Source organism: Mus musculus, chromosome 2 (assembly GCF_000001635.26).
Source record: "Mus musculus strain C57BL/6J chromosome 2, GRCm38.p6 C57BL/6J".
NCBI classification, from domain to species: Eukaryota; Metazoa; Chordata; class Mammalia; order Rodentia; family Muridae; genus Mus; species Mus musculus.
Genome location: NC_000068.7, coordinates 85,253,313 through 85,269,863, shown reverse-complemented (window position 1 = coordinate 85,269,863; position 16,551 = coordinate 85,253,313).

The window sequence follows — 16,551 nt, the reverse complement described above, 5'->3', positions numbered from 1 at the left end:
GAACACTGTTGGGATTTATTAATCTCAGATCTGGGCTCAAAATCCAGGTTTGTCATTTATAAGCTTTTGGACGCCCATTTAACACTCACTATAGACTTATTGAGCAGATAAAACAGAACAGGCATAGGACTAGGTACTTGAGATGTGTCAGTGAGCTGAACAGTAAAGCTGTTCACTTCTCCATGACAAAATGCCAAGCTTTCTATGATTGTGTCTTCCTAAAAATCATCTGTAGAGTCTAGCCGCCAATAATGAAGTACTAGGGTAAAGAAAGTTAATTAAGCCATAAGGACTCTGTCCTTGTGAGTGGAATCAGTGTCTTGTAAAAGAGAATCCCTTCTCCCATGTGAGCATTTCTGATTTACATAAACCACAAAGTGATTCTGGCTAGTCACCAAATCTGATAGCACCTTGAACTTGGAATTCTTGACATCTAGACCTGTAGGAAATAAATTTCTATGGCTTGGTACTAGCTTAAAAGTACCATGACACCTCTTTCTGCCATCTTGGCACCTGTGAAGGCCTGCTGGGAACAGGACTTCTAACAGCAAGCATGTCTGGAAGGCTGTGGTGCAAGGCCATTTTTGCTGGCTACAAGCAAGGTCCCAAAGAGAGCATATGGCTTTTCTTAAAATTGAAGGCGTTTATGCCCGAGATGAAACAGTTCTACTTAGGCAAGAGATGTGTTTATGTGTATAAAGCATAAAACAAGAGCTGAAGTGACTATCACTCTACCAGCCCTTCACAGAATTCCCCAACTCATTTATTTATCTACCTTCCACAACATAATTGGAGCTCTTCAAGAAAGCTTTATTACATCTTCCTTATTTTAATCTCTTTAGCTTTGTTCATAACTTGGTAGTAAAGACTCCTGAGGTTTTCTTTTCTTGAAACAGGGTCTTGATATGTAACTCATAATTACCTTGAACTTTTGGTGTACCCAATCCATTCTTGACTTATCCTCCTGACTCAGCTAAGTTTAGAGGCATATACTTCTATGTCTGGGTTCCTGAGGACTGTTTTTTTTAGAAAATCTTGAAAAGGGCACGCTACTATTACTAGTCACTACCACTATTTAGGTGACAACTGCCAGTAAAAGCGTAACATGATCCCCCACAAGCAAAAATAGTGAACCTCCTCTGTTATTTTTCAAATGTCCCTCAGATATCACAGAAATTAAAACTTTATCATTTTTATCATTATCATTACAAATATGAAAGTTGTTTTAGAATAAACAGGAACTTTTTTACAATTTTACTATAAACTGAATTACATGGAATATAGATTCCATGTAAGTGGAGGAAAAAAATATATCTTGTTTGGCTGGGGAATTTACAAAGAAATTTTCATTATTTGGACAAATTATCCACACTCTGGGTGCACTTGAGTCTCCATTACATGAATATAATATTGACCTGCCTTTGTAGATGGTAAGTCCACAGCAACATGATAATGTGTCTAGGCACAGAGGCCATGCTTATGCATTTAACTATTAAGTATATTGTTAAACTCTCTCTCCCCAGCCATCTTAGTGACTTATCTTGGTTGCAGATTGTCCCACACCTAAAGCAGGAAGATGGTGGCTGCAAAGAAGATGAAAACGTTTCCGGAGTTGATTGACTCTAGGCTCCAGCTTAGAGGAGAAAAGTGGAAAGTACGTGCTGGGGTACAGACTCTGAAGATGATCACTCAAAGCAAAGTTGATTATCCTCTCCAATAACTGGCCACCTTCCAGGAAATCTGTGATAGAATACTATGCCATTTTGGCTAAAACTGGTGTCCATCACTACAGTGGCAATAATATTGAATTGGGCACACCATGTGGAAAATACACCTGCGTATGCACACTGGCTATGCAAGTGAGTCTCATACTATTAGAAGCATGCCAGAACAGACTGCTGAGAAGTAAACCAGGAAGGTTTTCCTTTAACAAAACTGTGCCAGAGCTCCAGGGCCAAGAAGTGGGAGGGGGGAGGGGAGGGGGGAGGGTCTGGGGGACTTTTGGGATAGCATTTGAAATGTAAATGAAGAAAATACCTAATCAAAAATATATTAAAGTAACTTTGCTTTTAATTTTCCTGTATTTAGACATAGAAGAATATATTGAATTTCTTCACAATCTTCTTTATGTCAAACTATTCATTGCTCTCCACAAACTGATGGTAAGGACCCTTTACTGAAAACAACACTTCTACAACTCACTGAACATGGAGAAATCAAGCTGGTGACTACCTAGAGCCTTTACCCCCACTGACTGGTATGGTGCTGGATGGTTAAAACGTTGGTTTTCTCTCACTGGGTCTACAAATCACAATTAAAGGCAGGCCCCATAGCTCTATAGATGTAACAGATAGCAAAATAAAAGGAACTCACTGACATTTTCGGTAACTCAGTTTCATAAGGCTTTGTCAGGGATTTTTGGTTTTTTAGCCTTATAGTCTTGTGGTTTTAATAGATCTCTATGTGTGTAAATGTGTGTTTCCTCATCTATACATTTTTTGTGTTTTCTTAATCTTATTCTGGTTTGTTTTGTTTTATCTAATTGTATTATTATTTTTAGTTGCTGGTTTTTTTTTTTTTTTAATGAAAGAGGTAAAGGGTATGGATTTGGGTGTGAGAGGAAGTGTGGAGGATCTGGGAGGAGTTGAGGGAGATGAAACCATATTGTAATATAGTGGATTAAAAAATCTATTTTCAATAAAAAAAGATAGAAAAGCTATAAGCCTCGGGAAGCGGGTGTGGCCGCATGGGCCTAGATGGTGCCCTGGCCCATTGCCAGGCCTCGTGAACCCCACAGGGTTACTGCCTTGCCGGAGCATGCGCAGTGAGGCTGCATGCGTGGGCTGCCTGCCAGGCTGGACCGTTCCTCGTGATCCGGACCTGTCAGCCTATCGGTGACTGACCTGAGCTCTTGCCTGGAGCGTGTGTGATTTCTGATTGGATGAGGTGGGGTGGAGCGAGATGAGGTCAGTCAGCGTGAGTCTAGGAGGGTTGTTGTTGTTGCAGGGAGTTAGGAGTATAGCTTGCTGCAAGAGGAGAAAGGGGAAGAAGCTGCTGGGGAAGAGAGCTGTAAGAGAGAAAGCTGCAAGTAGAAGACGCTGTTGTGTGAACCCACCTTGGTGTCTGTTTCGTTCTTGTCTCTGCAGGTTGGAGACTTCGACAAGCGGAGACAGCGACAATAAGCTACACTTTGAAATGTATTTTACAATGAACACTTTTAAATGTTCTTTATGCAGTGGACATGGGTTAATACAGAGACTCACAACTAGTCCAAATGCAGGGAACCGGCGTTTGTGGAGGAGTCAGTCATAAATAAGACATCAGCATTATAAACCCTCCTGAAAATTCACAGGGCACACTACATAAGAGTAGAAAAATTGAAGAGACAGAAACTAGACAAAACTGAGGCAAAACAAGGTCTTCTGGACATGACTGTAACACTCACAAAATCATGACAACAGTGGTTGCCTGCACAAGACCTGCACAAGATCAAGCCAATCAATATTCTAGCATGGATGTGGGAGGGACTTAGTAGAAATTATTGACAGTTGATAGCTTCTGGGGAATGGGTTGTGACTTTTCTGTAGTGCTCATTACAACATAACATTCTTTACACGTACAATAGCATACAGTAGATGTCTGGTATATGTTGTTGAGTGCACTTATTTGGTTCTACTTTTCCTCAGGGATAGCCTATTTTTAAAAAAAAGCATCTAATATATGAATACCTACCTACAGAGAAAGCCAATAGAGACCTACGCAGGCAGTGCATTATCATGAGCCTCTTTAGCCACATTCTAAGAACAATTCACCCAAACTAACCCAGCCTGAGCAGCTTGACCACTTATAATCAATCTGGATGATCCAGAAAAACATAAATGGATGCTTTTTTTTAACTTTATGCACTACAGTGTAGATAATCCTTTTAAACAGGAATTTTTAGAATGTGTGGGAAGGCATGCCTCATACTCTGCTCCAATTTAAACCAAGCACTCAGGTTGGAGAGGAGCCAAAGACTTTGACATTAATGGAGGAAGAAGGGAGCATATCCATTTCCCCACAGCAAAGGACAGGGGTAGCAGGTGGCCCCCAATCAGATGCACACACACACACACACACACACACACACACAGTATATTTCTGTCACATACACACACCAAAAAAAAGAGATTTTTCTATTCATATCCACATGAGCATTTGCCATAGTAAGATAGGTTCTGATTCTTTTAAAAGTTCTTCAAAACAACTAAAGAATGTACTATGAAAGGTTTCTCACTCAATTATCTTCAAAACGTCAACTGGAAACTGGTGAGATTTAATGTCTGCATTACACTATGCTATGGCCTAGATTTTCAGGGACATAAATCAAGTCTCTCTAAAAGCCCTAAGTAACGATTTCTCTGCTGCTATCTTTGTGTTTAAAAGTCACCTAGGCAACATTTTCTATAGTTACTAATACAAGTTTGCTAAGAATTAATTTCTGGGAAACCTATTTGGAAGCTGATTAATTTCTCAGATGTCCTGAACAGCAGTTCAGCCAAATGGCACCATATAGTGTAGCCAAGTCACCTTGCACAAAAGGAACCAAGGTGCTTTTGTTTTCTATTTTAAATGTAACTTATCTTACTAAATGTATTATTAGCATGTGCTCGAGTGGTTGCTTCCTTGCTTGCCTGCTTACATGCTGGCTTGTTTCTTGGAGACAGGGTCTCAAGTTGCCCAGGATAGCTTCAAACTTGCCAAGTTACTAAAGATGGCCTTAGATTCTTATTCTCCTGAATACTGTAATTACAGATACATGCCACCACACCCAAGCCATGTGGTACTAGAGGTTAATATAAAGAATATATAAAGTTCCCCAAAAAGTCCCATGTTTTTCCCCTTTTGAGAATTTTTCATGTCCCAGGCTCATTTTTAGAATGGATACTTTGGGTTCTGAGTTTTGGTTTTGGTTTTTTTGTTTTTGATTCTATGGTTTTGTTTTATTTTGTTTTAGGTTTTGTTTTGTTTTGTTCTTGTTCTTGTGTTTTGTTTTGTTTTGTTTTGTTTTTTGAGTTCTTTATATATCCTCAATCCTCTGTCAGATACATAAGCAACAAAAATTCTCTCCCACTCTGTGGGCTTTCTCTTCACCCAGTTAATTGTTTCTTTAGCTATGCTATCATTTTTTTTATGACATCCCACTTGTCAATTGTTGATCTTAATTCTTGGGCAAATAGAGTCCTGTTTAGGACTCCTTTCCTACACCTATATCATTTAGGGCACTGCCTGTGTTTTCTTCCAGCAGGTTCAGTGTTTGAGGTTTCAGCTCTAACCATTTGGAGCTAGTTTTGTGCAAGATAATATATATGGGCTTAGTTTCATTCTTCTGCATATGGACACCCAGTTTTCTCAGCAGCATTTGTAGAAAATGCTTTCTTTTATCTTTAATAAGAAGATGCTTATTTTTTGGCATCTTTATCAAACTTTAAGTGGCTGAAATTACATGTGCTTCTGTCTGGGTCTTCAATTTTATTTTACTAGTCTACATGTCTGTTTTGTGAGAGAACCATATGATTTTTATTATTATGCTATCTCTGAATCTTACCACACTCTCCTTGTAGTACTTTGGACTAGCTCCTACTATCATTTCTGATTCTCCTTGAATAGGTGATGAGACAGACTCAAAGTAAAATAGTTTGAACCTCCAGAATATAACATAGCATAGTCCTTAACATAATTCTTCACCTCACGAGCTTCCCATATTTCTTCATTTCTTCATTTCCCATATTTCTTCTCCACTCTCTTTATATCTCCAGCTCCAATTCTTTCTTACTCCCCCTCCTTATTGCTAGCTATATTGCTTTAAGTTTCTCAGATATGCCTTGCTTTCTCCATTTTAATTCATAGAACTTGTTGTTCTCTCTGTCTGGTATGCTGTTTTACTTTCTTTACCCACAATTCACTATTCATTCTCCAAGACTCAACACTTTCTTTCATCCTGAAAGACTCCCTTGAGCTCTAGACTGGATAACATAACCCTAAACGGTATCCTCTAAACACCCTGTATTTTTAACTTAGAAAAACATCTTCTCCCCCAGTAACTAATAACTAATAAAGCTTATGATATTTATCTTGCCCACTAGCATATGTATCAACAAGTATGAGGTATACATTTAATAAACATTAATAAATGATTTGATAAATAGGTAAGTGGGCTGTTCCAAATGCCTTCACGTGGTGAGATGATAATTCCTTTCCATTAATGAAATCTAATGGGCTTCAGAGATTTACCCAACATCATTGTAGCATTCTGACATCAAAACCAGTTCTCCAGTCTTCCTCTCCAGGTCAAGTGCTATTCCACTTGTAAGAATTACAGAACAAATGTCCGTCAAATCATCAGTGATATGGGAGGATTATTAGTGCACATGCAGTGGATTGTGTCTCAGTAAAGAACACATGCTTCATTTGGGGGAGTACCCACTATTTGGACCCAACTGTTGATACAAGAAAAAAAAACTTTATCAGATGTTACTCTTTTTTTTTTTCAGAATAATAAGTAACCTACAACTTAGATGAACTATTCTAATTTTTAATTAGGGAAAAATAAAATATATACAATGGAATATACCATGCACACAAAATAATCCTCATAATTCCTAGGCCCACTCTATATGACACTGAGTTGTATGGAGCTTCATGACCTAAGCTTACCTCGGAACAGAATTCGTACTTAGACAATTCATCATTTGCTAACTGAAGGAAAATGATGTCTTGAGGATCAAAAAACTCAATAACAGACAATTGTATTTTTCCAGAAAGAGATGCTTGCCTTTTCAATTGCTTTAGAATTGACCAGCCCTACATTAAGTACAGCTGCCTTATAGACTGTAGTAACCCATATATCATATAACAGAAATCAAAACCTTTGAGAAAGTCAGTTCTTCTCAGGAGATAACAAGGTAGAACTAATACAAAGATATTAAACTGTGTTTTATTTCAGGGAAGAAATGATACCAAAATTTCATGGTACTTCCCCTCTCCACACGGCCAATCAACGGATAGCAATAGAGACTGGGGTACTCGTTAGCTCTTAAACCTGCAGCCAGACTGTCTGAAGTAAATGCTGATCTGCTGGGAGCCTCAACATCCTCATATTTAAATATTCTCACAGGAATATGATGATGATACAAGAGAGATGATACAAGATGATACAAGAGAAATGATACAAGCAGAGGGACTTTGCTTCTTATCGTATACCATACCGAAGTTCAGAGCTGAAAGACTGTGTTAACTAGACTCTCCTATTCTAATGGACTTAGAATAGTCTTATCCTCAGATCCCTGCTATAAACCTAAATATAATTCGGAGTAACTGAAATGCTCAAAATAAACATTAATTCATACAATACTAACCTGCCATTAGGGTTTCCACTCTCCTGATCTTATCCAATCTGAATTGTTTCTCAAAATTTTCACATCTAATTCCAGACTACACAGCTGTTTAACTTTAGCCATTTTAACCAACAAATAAACACAGCCACAGTGGGGAGCTGTTAGAAATCCCAGACCTAATGCATATTCTTCCTTTGTGAGGAAGTGGTAATTCTCATGCCAGGTGACACTTCCTTAGAGTAGAGACGTCCTCTAAGATCTGATGGACATCTTCCAAGCCAAGCAGCAGACTCAAAAACACATCAACCACCATGCCTAGACAACCAGCCTAGTCTCCTGTGTGGCAAAGCAACAGATGCCTCCCACCAATACTTCATCAGCTAGAAATTAAGCTTGTTAGTACATGGCAAATACAGGATTAATTCTCAAGGTTTAGAACCATAGCAAAAAAGGATTGAAAATGATTGTCTAAATTGTGGAAGACTGTATAAGTTGGCTGTGTCTAGAAGGAGTGTGTGTTTTAGCTCACATTGGAGTTCACTTAGCAGGCATCAATTTCCCCAATCTGTAAAATGAAAGCATTAAGTGACATGGTGCTTTCAAAGCAAATTTATATACCTGTCAGTTGGATCCACCAGCCAGCAGAGGTAAGCTGCCAATGAAAAGAGATGTAGAGGCAACACCAAACATTAGATGGAGCTCAGGAAGTCTTATGGAAGAGTTGGGGGAAGGACTGAGGGACCTGAAAAGGACAGGGACTCCACAGGAAGACCAACAGAGTCAACTATCCTGGACCTTTGGGGGCTCCCAGAGACTGAACCATGACAAACCAAAGAATGAGCACAAGCTGGACCTATGCCCCCTGCACAAATGTAGCAGATGCACAGCTTGGTCTTCATGTGGATTTCCCAAAAACTGGAGTGGAGGCTGTCCTGTCCCTGAATCAGTTGCTTCCCTGTGGATCCTGTTCCCCTGACTGAGTCCCTTTTTCTGGCCTCAGTGGGAAAGAATGAACCTAGTCCTGCAGTGACTTGATCTGTTAACACTCAGAAGGGGATCCCCCTTCTCAAAGGAGAAGGGAAGAGAGGAATGGGGGGAGGATATTGGGGAGCTACTTGGAGGAGTGGGGGTATTGAAATTGGGATGTAAAATTAATGAATAATTGTTTAAATTGTAAAGTAGGACACAAAGAGAATAAAACCCATGTAATAAATTAGGTTTTCTATTGAATTATTTCTTAGAGAATAGACTTAAAAAATGCTGGTCAATGGGGTTATGCACTGTCATTTGCCCTTGTACTGAAGAGACCACACTTGACCAGGAGCCAGAAGAACAGCCTTAGTTACTATCTTAGGGTTTTACTCTTGTGAACAGACAGCATGACCAAAGCAAGTTTTATAAGGATAGCATATAATTGGGGCTGGCTTACAGGCTCAGAGATTCAGTCCATGATCATCAAGATGGGAGCATGGTAGTATCCAGGCAGGCATGATGCAGGAAGAGCTGATAGTTCTACATCTTCATCTGAAGGCCACTAGGAGAAGACTGGCTTCCAGGCAGCTAGGACAAGGGTATTAAAACCCACACCCACAGTGATACACCTAATCAAACAAGGCCACAACAAGGTCATACCTCCTAATAGTGCTACTCCCTGGGCCAAGAACATGCAAACCATCACAGTCACTAACCAGCACTGTCACCTAGAGCCAATCAGTTGATCTCTATGGATTTGAAATCTTTCCCTGCATAAGCATTCTATAAAGTCATATCAGAGAAGTCAAATTATGCTGTTATTAAAGAAACAGTAATAGAATATAGATCTGCCCCAATACTATGTGAGAGACTTTCCCTCATACAGGGGAAATACAGCATACATCTCTCTTTCTTTCTCTCTCTCTCTCTCTCTCTCTCTCTCTCTCTCTCTCTCTCTCTCACACACACACACACACACACACACACACACACACACACACACACAATCACATCGGTCACCAATCTATACTTTTAAAAGAAACATCAAAGGGATTTCACAGAAAGGACTCTGAAACCTAATGAATGACTATAGTTTGGATCAAATAAGAGTTTAAATATCTGGTTTGCCACACCAGCTAGCAGACTAAATCAGGATCCATATCCCACCAGTTCTAGGAGTCTCAGCTAGAATAACCCCATAGACACCCTGTGGTCTTCCCCTATCCCAGGTCTCTGGCACATCCTAAAGATGCCCCCCTCCCCCTAACAATTGAAGTGGAAGCTGTCTCTGACTCTGTTGCCTGCCATTGGATACCCTTACCTTAGCCAGACTGCCTTATCAGACCTCAGTAGGAGAGGACTAGTCCTGCTGCCCTTGTTATCCCAGAGCTGGGTGGTACCTGAGGGGTGGAGGAGCTTCTCCTTCTCTGAGGAGAGGGGGAAGTGGTAATGAGGGGAGGAGTTTATGAGGGTGAGACTGGGAGGAGAGAAGGGAGTGGGGGGGGCTATGATCAAGATGTAGAGTGAATAAATACATAAATAAATAAATGTAAAGAGAGAGAGAGAGAGAGAGAGAGAGAGAGAGAGAGAGAGTAAATCCTAACCCCAATACCCAAAATCATCTCCAGCAGCCTGGAGATGAAAGCTATTGGATACAGAAGAAGCTTCCAGCTCAGCTGCAACTTGATTTTTCTCTGTCCTATAACTAAATACATGAGATCTTCAGCAGTTCTCTCTCTCTTTCTCTCTCTCTCTCTCTCTCTCTCTCTCTCTCTCTCTCTCTCTCTCTCTCTCTCTCTCTCCAAAGTCTCTCTATGTAGTTCTGGCTGTCCTAGAACTTACTATGTAGGCCAGGCAGACCTCAAGCTCACAGGGACTCACTGGTCTCTGCCTTCCTTCCAGTGCTGCGATTAAAGGCATGCACCACCATGCCCAGCCCAGCAATAGAGGCTTACCATCAAATCACCAACAGTCTTCCTCATCTATAAACGCTGCAAGCTACAGTAATGGCCTAACAGGTAAGGCATGACCCCTAGTGTAATAGTGGCATGACAGTTATGGGGATAACCAACTACTTTCTTCTTTGACTTGAGGCCCACTTCACAGGAGGGAATTCATACCTGGTTCTGTAAACCTGGTCAAGAGCTCACGGCTGGGGTAGCCATAGTTCCTATCCAGGAGCCTGCTACCATCGTTTGATAAATCATATTGTCAAACTGCTTTCTAAAAGCTCATACCCATATATTAGTGCTACATGCAGCCTTCATTAGGGAAGCTTCTTATTGAGAGACCAGATTTTGGGTTCAGACTCCATCTTAGAGAACCTGACCTAAAGTTAAACTTGAGTTAACTAATAGCACTGGTTTCCAGGTTACTCCCCAATAAACTTGCATGTAGCACGAGTTTCCAGGTCACAAGCCTGCCCCTGGCACTCCACTGCCTAACAACCACCAATCAGGAGGAAAACAGAAGTTAAGCTTATGATTTGGCTCCCAGCACAATTTTAAAGGACAACAAAATTCCATAATAGCCCCCAAGTCAGATGTGTGCCAGGCTAGAAACCCCCTTACTTGTTTGCTTACCTCTATAAATGCTTGCCTAAAACTGGGCTCAGGGCTTCACCCTCCCTCCCATACTGCTGTATCAGAGATGTTGTAGTGCAAGCTTGAGTTTAAATAAAAACCCTAGTGTGAACGCATTGGAATTGGCTCCTTGGGGGTCTTTTGGGGTTCACAAAACAGGCATAACATTACTATGCCTGGCAATGTTTAGTGCTGAAACCCATAGCTGGCTAAAGTACAGAGAATAAATGGTTGTGGTATGCTCAGCCCAAAATAAGACAGCTGTATCACCCACTCCAAGATTTGGGAAATAGTACAGGAAAGAATGGCAGGAAAAAATATGAGTCAGTATAGCCTTCTGGACATGACATTGCTGTTATACTCATGAACTCACTGTGGTTCTCTGCACAAGATTCACCTCCTCATCATTCATCATAAACGAGGCAATGGCCCATGAGGCTCAACTCCTCTCTAGGGGACCATTGGCAGTTCACTGTTGTTGGAGGAGAGTCACTTTATTCCATGGTATAGCCATTGATACGCTGTTCTTGCTCCAGCAAATAACCTCCCATTTCTGCTATGGCAAAATACTTAAAGTCAGTGGTCATTCATAAGAAGGCAACATGGAGGTAGGAGTTGTACTAGTTGGTAAGAAGGGTTTTTAACAAGAGAGGTATGGGGATAAAACAGGAAAATGGGGACTCCAAGGTGCTAAAACTCATTATGCAAGCAAGATCGTCAAACTATAATAAAAATGTTTTCATAAAAGACAATAAGGTTCAATGAGTCCTTTAAGGGACGAAACCCAAAGTCACTCATGCTTATTTTAAAGACTAATTAGGATTCATGAAATATAGAGATGTGACCGTGTGAGAATACTGCCAGAAGAAAACCATCTGCAAGGGAAGAAGGGCCAACCCGCCAAACACCTTCGTGTTGAACTTCCAGCCTCCAGAATGGTAAAACCTTAAAATTTAAGTCACTGGTCTCTAGTGTTTTGTCATGGTGCCACTAGAGAACTAACTCAGGGAATAACCTCTCCAAAGTGCTGGTTGCCTACTTAACATCCATTCCCCTTTGCTTCCTTATTCGTTGTAGCTTAATTTTATGTAAAAGTCTATCTGCATGTGACAGAGGAAAGTGACCTTACCTGGGCTCACAGAACAGTGTAAATGATCCAAGCAGCTGGTACAGCCCACTCCTACTAGTGATGATTCAGGGAACATGACTGTGACCAAATTCAGACCAGAAGGAAAGAGACAAGCCTCGTGGTGGCTTCTGGGAAGTTTACTCACTCTTAGTGGAGAGGCATAGCAAATATGCTCTCTAATTCCCATAAGAATTTCTGTCTAGATAGGACACCTGAAACATCTACAGCTATTTTGTGACCTAGCAGGAAGCCAGCGTGAAAGCTGACAATTCCCTAACCGTGGCAAAGTGGAAAGATGAGTGATGACACTTCTCACTGCTATCTTGGGCAAATCTTCAGCACTTCCCACTTTAGGCCTTGCAGTGATGGCAGATAAAAAAATTTCCTTTCTATTTAAGCCAGGAGAGGAGTCATCTGCTGCTATAGCTAAAGGCATCCTAGTAGGTAGGTCTGGTCCATGATCCTTTGCAGCCCTTGGACTTGCTGGAAGTCCTGTTCTGAAGACTGCTGGACACAATCAAGATTAGAAGAACAAGCCTAAACATCACCCACCACAACTGTATGAAGTAGTACGCTACTATGAGAGACTATCATGTGTTCCATTCCCTATTCTTTTCACAAAAATTCTGAAATCTGTTATAATCCCTATAATAGGTTCTCGAAGCATCTTTTGTTCTAATGTTTGACCATTACCCCAGTTTCCTGACATAAAGTTTCTAAATTTGAAGGTTGACAGGAATATCTTATATTATAATGGGCAGTTCTTGGGTTTCTGAAAAGGGGTTGGTCATTAGAAAGATCAAATTAATAATTAAAAACTTGGATCCAACAATCCCACATCCCAAACTCGAAGGAAGGGCAGAGAGGTTAGAGAGTTAACAATTGATTCTCCCTGTGTGATGATGATGCCCCCACATAGTACCTGGAACATAAAATTGAATTCAGAGCTAATAAAGGTGTCCACACACGGAGAAGGCAGCACAAAACTACAGTACCAGTCCTGCCCTCAGGCTTTCAAGACCTAGTCACAATTAAACGTTCATTTGGTAGTTCATCTATATCCTTGATCAAATCTTTTATGATAAACCAATAGATGTATATCCCTGAGCTCTGGAACACACGTTAAAAAAATAGCAAGCCCAAGAAGAATTGCATGAGGCTCCTCCTAGCATGTAACAGGGTAGAAAGCCCAGGCTTAGGGCTGCTGTCCAAGTAAAGGCAGTCTTGGGCAACTGAGCAGTCTAAAACCCAGTTCCAAAGTGTCAGAAATTAATGTGGGATGCCGTATTAGTGTCTGGAGAGTGGGAAAGCTGGCTGGTGTTGGGATAAAAACAACACATCTAGTATCAGAAGCAAAATATCCTCTAAGTATAGAGAGTATAAAATGAAGAGCTGCTTGTTTTTCTTACACAGGTAGAGCATGTCTTTAATCTCATTTAAAGAAATAGCAGCACTTTAAGGAGTTTAAGCAGCTGAGCCAAAGCCATTGTAAGAAATCTAGTTTTATTTACTCCTTTTCAGAGGAAACATAAATATTTGCAGGTAGCTAGGAAGTCCTGGAGGTCATAAAATGTCTCGATTTGAGTTCTATCCTTTCACAATCTCTCAAAAGTCCTTTAAATTCAATATAGTGAAATGGTTTTGGAAAGGTTGATAAACAACAGATCTGGAGTTGTGTGATGGGTTCCCTTACTGAGCTGGTAAATCTGCTGCCTGCTGCCTTCATGTAAAGCCACTGCTGTGTTCTCAGCCAAGATGAAATTGTACATTGGATTTCCACGGTCCAAAGAGGTACCATTCACTCTGTGTTCCTCTCCCCTTCTCCCCTCCCCCAGCCTCTGTTTTCTTCTCTTCCCATTTCTCACTTTCTTTCATTATAAAACCATTCAATCTGTTTCTAGTCCATTCTTTCAGCAAAGGAACTTTCCTCATTCTCTACATATTCTTTGCACTTACTCACACTGTGGACCATGGGCCCGAGGTGATTGTCCTTAGATATCACTTCCGTCTATAGTATGTGGGTCAAAAGTCCACAGGAAGCTAAACATGTCTATATAAGCTAATTCTGAATACTTTTAGGAGAGGTATAATTGGGTTGATTTTCCTAAGTGTGATGTCCATTTGTCTTAGGGTTTTACTTACTGCTGTGAACCAACACCTTACAAAGAACAACATTTAGTTGGGAGTGGCTTACAGGTTCACAGGTTCAGTCCATTATCATCAAGACAGGAACATGGCAGCATCCAGGCAGACATGGTTCAAGAAGAGCTTGAGGGTTCTACATCTTCATCTGAAGGCTGCTAGCAGAATACTGGCTTCTAGGCAGCTAGGATGAGGGTCTTAAAGCCCACACCCACAGTGGCACACCTACTCCAACAAGGCCACACCTACTTTAACAGGGTCACACCTTCTAATAGTGCCACTCCTTGAGCTGAGCATTTACAAACCATCACATTCCACTCGCTGGCCCCTGTAGGCTTGTTCACACAGGATTCAGCTCCATTTCACTTTCTGATACACCTTTAATACTCCATGTATTTTATAGTTTTCCATTCTCAGCAGCACTTGTTTAAAATGTTCTTTATGCGATTTAAGTAGAGAACAAAGTCTATGATGGGAGTTTCTGAGGCTTCCTTTGTCAATGCAACTAATCTGATACTCTTCACCTTAGCCTCAGGCAGACTCTTCCGACAAAGGCAAAAGGTAGCCACATTCTTCACCAAAAAAAATCCACAAAATCAGTCTCTACACTACATACTGAAATTCTTCTCCTCTAAAACCACTTGGGCCAGGTTAGCACAGTTCAAATTACTCTCAGCAACAAAGTCTTCTATATTCCTATTAGGATGGCCCATTACACCCCCATTTAAAGCATTCCACTGCTTTCTAAATCCAAAGTCCCAAAATCCACATTCTTCCAAACAAAACTATGGTCAGGCCTATCACAGCAATATCCCAGTCCCTGGTACCAGTTTCTGTCTTAGTTAGGGTTTTACTACTGTGAACAGACATCATGACCAAGGCAGCTCTTATAAAGAACAACATTTAATTGGGGCTGGCTTACATGTTCAAAGATTCAGCCCAATACCATCAAGGTGGGAACATGGCAGCAGCCAAGAAGGCATGGTGCAGTTAGAGCTGAGAGTTCTACATCTTTATCTGAAGGCTGCTAGCAGAATACTGGCTTTCAGGCAGCTAGGATGAGGGTCTTAAAGCCCACACTCACAGTGACACACTCAATCCAATAAGACCACACCTACTCCAACAGGGCCACACCTCCTAATAGTGTCACTCTCTGGGCCGACCATCACACCATTCCTTGTCTAATGGTCTATAACTGGAGGAGCAAGAAAAAATAACAGTAAAAACAGTTAGTAGAGCCTATGTCCTCCTGTGTGGATGGGAACTGCAAGGCAGAAATACTGCTGCCCTCGGAGTACTTAACAGAAGTGAGACCTCAAAAGCTGCCTGCTGCCTGACTCCTGGAACGTTCTCTTCCACCATGAAATCTCAGAGAGGCTTCTATGCTGGCAGTGCTTTACCTGCCCATGCCACTTCTCAAACACAGTACACACCGGCAGGTAAACATGGATGAAGGGAGGCACCTGGCCCTGAGCCTTAATTATAGAAGCTGGACCCCATAAATAATGTTTCACCTCGGGAGAAATAGAGGAAAGAGAGGTATGTTATCTTCCACAATGGGAGAAAACATTTGCATGGATGTTATCCTCAGCTAATTAACATCTTCACCCATCAGTCTCCACTCCGCCTCAAGGTCAATCAGTCCTGGGGAATTGGATCTTTCTCTCTCTCTCTCTCTCTCTCTCTCTCTCTCTCTCTCTCTCTCACACACACACACACACACACACACACACACACACACACACATCTACCCACATTGCAACGTACTGCTTAGGCTACTGACCTAATGAAGACAACACTGCTATTCCCCAACTCCATGCTATTCACTGGAGCCCTCTATTACTATTCCATGGCCAGTAAGACCCTGCATAACTACTGCTGTAAACCCTATCGTTTCCCTCCACTTGACTGTGTGACGTCCCCTAAGGCCCTGTGTGCTGCTTCCATTTCCATACTGATACTCAGTGATCTTTGCCTCTGTTCCTCGGGTAGCCGTATAGCTTAGCTGCTGACTCTATGGCACCCAGAGAGGAGTTATATGAATTCATAGGAAGGACAGATGAAGGGGTTCGCTGGCACTAGCTCTGCCCCTAAGAGGATAAACAGAACTTTGTAGTTTCATCGGACAGGAAAACAAAGTAAGGAGAAATTGAGATTTGTACAGCTGGCAGAGGAAAGAGTGCTGTTTGGACCCGTAGTCTGACTGTTCATCTCAGCTCTGGCTCTAGGGATGTTCTCTCTGCTTTAATCACTTGAGAGGAAGAGCGATCTGGCTTCCTGAGTTGATTGCTGCTGTTCTGGGAGCAGCCTCGGTTCCCATCACAGGGTAATTGCCCTCATTTGGGGTGAT